Here is a 4,524-nt window from a genome sequence, read left to right on the forward strand (position 1 = left end):
ACTTATTTGGAAGTCGCAATACCTCTATTTTAGAAAATGGAGACTGAAAAAAACTGAGATCACACAGTAAAATTAAGCAGTGCTGATAAAACATGAATCAAGATTATGTTACTGCGATGCCTATTTCTGTTTTCAGAAACACATTTTAACTCACTGTTCAACTGTAATTCATGATTGGTTGTCATTAGCTGCCATATTGTTTCCCTTGTCAAAACAAGACAAGTTTGCATTATGTCACCAACCAGCGGGACAGTTATTGGCTCAGTGCAGCCCAGTGCATTCTGTTTGTTAAGCACAAACTGGAGATGGACTCACAAAGCAGACTCACAGACTTGGATAAAAGTTCAAGGTCTTTAATAAGGCTCAGGTGGGAACACGGATGATCAGTTACACAGGCAAATGTATCCAATTCAACAGGCAAAAAGAGTCAAAAACACACTCACAAGGAACACCAGGGAAACACTGGTACTTTTACTTAAAGGTAAAAGATGCTCTGGCATCACAAGGGGGAGACGGGGACTTAAATAAACTAAGACAAGGGAGACACACGTGAAACACATTGAGACACAGGTGAAAAACAGATAGTGGTTACCAAAATAAAATGGGGAAACACAGGGATGACAAGTAAACTTTAATTTAGGTAGCCTGACGGGTCATGACAGTTAGTTGTAGGTTTTCTACCTCAAAAGTAAACGCCACAGCCCTTCTCTCTGTTTTCTCAGGTCATGTAGCAATAATATCAAAAGTGTTTGTTTTGTTCTGCTGCATAGACAGTTTTATAAAAGCTCATGTTTCCAGCAGTGAACCATTACTTTAAATACATTCATGTGCTGCTATTTATGTGCTCTTACATGCAGGAGTATTTTGTTGTTGTGATATTGCAACTTTGACTTAAATAAATGTTCTGAGTACTTATTCCACCACTGCTGTTTTAGATGAATAATACTTGAGAAAAGTGGGAGCAAGTACCCACTCCATCTGTGTGGGTTAAAGGCTAAGGCTGGTTACATTCTATATTTTCCTTAATGTCAACAAAGACCAAAGTTTTCAAGTGTTTTAAATTAATAAGGCACTACATACCCACACAGGCAGCCCAGTTCTTCATGCACTCTCTGATTTTCTCTGTTTTCATGTTGCTTGACATTGTGGTTTATGTTTTTTATTGTGCCTTCCATGTTTATAGTGTACTGTGGTTGTAGGGTGTTTTAAATTATATATTTTAGTAACATTTTAGGTCTACATGTAAAAGCCCAACTATGGACAAGAGCTGAAAATCAGCAGTAGCTAAAACTCTCTGTGCAACACATCAGTCCCATAGTCTATAAGGGCCAGAGGTACTGGCTTTTCTAAACCAGAGTTACAAGGTGATTTTATACACACATATATACACACACTTGTTTTTACTTCACTCCACAAAGCATGACCAGTATGTTGGCAATGGCAACGCATCAGTGTGGACTTAAAATTACTTCTGATTCAGGCAGATGTGTTGGTCTCTGTTGCTTGTTTTGGGAAAATCGATCTGTCCTTGCTGGTGGAAATCGGTTGGAGCAGACGCAACGTCTGACTAAGCGTGCGGTCAGACATGAGCGAAATAAACACTGGTGAATATCCGCCTCCCATTCACTTCCATTCAATGCAAATAAAACATTTTCCTGTGGTGGCAAAGCAAATTTGCATCTCCACATCAGTTCAACTGGTGAAGGCACAGCCTCAACCAATGTGTGGAGGAGACATTGATTGTTGCCTTGTCTAACCAGCTGATATGATATAGACCCTTTTAGCGCCAACGTCACAATGACATCAGTTTGTTAGCTGGAGGCAAAACATGACTCGCCACCACAGGGCTGTAGGCTGCATAGGAGTCCTAAAATGTTGTCTTGTGTTACTGGGAGCCAGAATAGAAGAAGGAGCCATGGCTCAAAAGTTAAATTTGAACACATGCCACAAAAACAAAAACTTTGTAGCTTCGACAGCAAAACAAACTGGAAGAAACTGTTCAAGTGTCATCCTCCTTTGTAAGATCGGCATAGTAATCAACCACAAAGCCAGCCCACCTTCAGCAATCCTGTCAAATCATCCATCCACTGAGTGAGAGCATACAGGTCGGCCAGTCTGGTCATGTTGATCAGTTTTTCCTTTTGAAGTAACACTCACGGTCCTGGAGAGTGAGTGACCTGACATGGTGATTCCATAAATTCAGTCTGACACTCTACACTAAAATGAGAGCCCTGTTGGTCAAAGAAACTGAGCATTATATTTCTATATGAATTATCTTCCTCCACTTTCTAATGTCTGTGGAAAATTGTTTTGCCTCCAGCTAAGCCCCACCCACCAAAATCATACTGTTTACTAACAGTAAAAGGGTCTGTTGACCTTGAAAAATACAAACTGCACCACATGAGAGATGCTGCCAGGCTGTCGGTGAGTCGGGGGACAGGCGTGGAATGTAATAAAATTTAAAAAAATGTATGATTGTTGTATTTATTAGCAAGCTAGCTAACCTTAGCTAGCAAGGGAGGCAATAGTCACTGCAGTTGCACCTGTACCAGGAAGATGGGAGTGTAATGAGTAGACGATTCTGTCTGACGACATGCAGCAAAGGGCCACTGGTTGGAATCGAACTGGGGGCCGCTGCAGCACGGACAAAGCCTTTGTACATGGGGCGCCCGCTCTACAGGGTGAGCTAGTGGACACCCTGGCAATGTAGTTTTACACAATTTCACTCAGATAGGAGCAAACGGCATATTTTGGGGGGGACTGTTATTTTACTGAATATTCATGGTAGCAGCATAATGCATGTGGGATTGACTCAATAAACTACAGTGCTCATGTTCATTGTAATTTAGGAATATGTCACCCAGTGGACAATGTGGCTCTGGCTACACAGACAACACCTGCTAGTTGCATCAATTCTTTTTCAGTTTGGGTCTTCACATGGGATGTGTTAGTGTGACACACTTACACCAGAGCACCATAATATAGAGCCTCTCATATTTTTGTCAATTATTTATTTTTGCCACAATTAGTGGCCTTTTATTCAGCCAGCACCTCTTTGAGCTGATTCAGAAGTAACCTTGTCAGGCTGCCATCATAATTGGCCACAAATCCACGAGCAGGTGGTGTATCCGAACTTTCTAGCCTTGCTGTTCAGCCTCAGCTGCTATTTCAATGTGCATACAGATTTATTTTCAGATATTCTACCTGGAATTCTCAGTTTTTACTTTGCATAGTGAGCCTTGCATACCAAACACTGGAACACTGGACCACAAAAACAGGTCAGACTTTGGTTAATACCAAGTAACTCTCACATAAGGCCGATATCTGTGTGCATTAACTCTTCTTGAAATTATGTCGTAAGCATTGTTTGAACAAAGCATTCACTCTGATGTCTGATTGAGGTTTTAAAACGTGTCATATTTCAGCTTTATGAATCTAATCCTAGATTCTTTTATTACAAGAAGTTTTTTCCAATTAAGCTTCTTCCTTTCTGCCCTTTCAAGTTCATCCATTGGCCTTGGTTAACTAGATAAATTGCTTTGGCACATCATTCTGCCTCTGCTTCACAGTTTATTTGTACCTGTATAATTTTCCTCTCTTTTCAGGGTGATGCTTTCTATAGATGTTTGCTTTCGCCAAGGCCAAGGCCTCCACTAAATGCCAGTTGAGCTCGTTCAACTTCCTGGTTTCAGTAGACACTGTTGCTGAGCTACAGTATCTCGACTGGCATCATACTTGAATGTCTGCAAAGCATCTTTGCACTCTATTTTCTTTGAACCAATAAAGCCAGACTATTGACAGAAAGGATACATGGCCCAGATGAAAGGGTGGCAGAATTATGTCTTTATAGGAAATAATTAGGGCTGACCCCAGAAAGTCGAAGATTCAAATCATCAGTCGGAGAGTGTTTTTTTTTCTTTTTCTGGAGGGTGTGCAGTGTACATCTGGGGATATCTTGGTCCCTAGAAGTAGCTGTAAAGTCAGTTGTTTTTACGCTGCTTTCCGGGAGTAAGTTATCACACCACGTGAAGTTGTTCTGTGTGCTCCGTGAAGATGTCTTTGATGGGTACAGACAGCTGCAGACACTGACTCAGGGTGAAACTGAGTGAGACAGAGGCAGCTGCCCAGAGGAGTAGAGGCTTTGCCCAGTCAGGCTTCAAGATACCGTTATTCTCTGCCTTTGCTTTAGAATGAGTGAATTTATAGCTCGCAGCAACTTAATATAATACAGTCTCTGGATTTTGTTTGATATCTATGGTCAGCAAAAAATGTTGCTGCACATTTCTGATCCATCTTAAAGGGATAGTGCACCCAAAAATGAAAATTCAGCCATTATCTACTCACCCATATGCCGACGGAGGCGCAGGTGAAGTTTTAGAGTCCTCACATCCCTTGCGGAGATCGGCGGGGGGAGCGGCTAGCACACCTAATGGCTGACGGCGCCCCGGACTAACGTCCAAGAACACAAAATTGAAACCACAAAATATCTCCAACATGCTCATCTGTAGTGATCCAAGTGTCCTG

The sequence above is a fragment of the Epinephelus moara genome, chromosome 7, assembly GCF_006386435.1.
Source record: "Epinephelus moara isolate mb chromosome 7, YSFRI_EMoa_1.0, whole genome shotgun sequence".
Classification (NCBI taxonomy): domain Eukaryota; kingdom Metazoa; phylum Chordata; class Actinopteri; order Perciformes; family Serranidae; genus Epinephelus; species Epinephelus moara.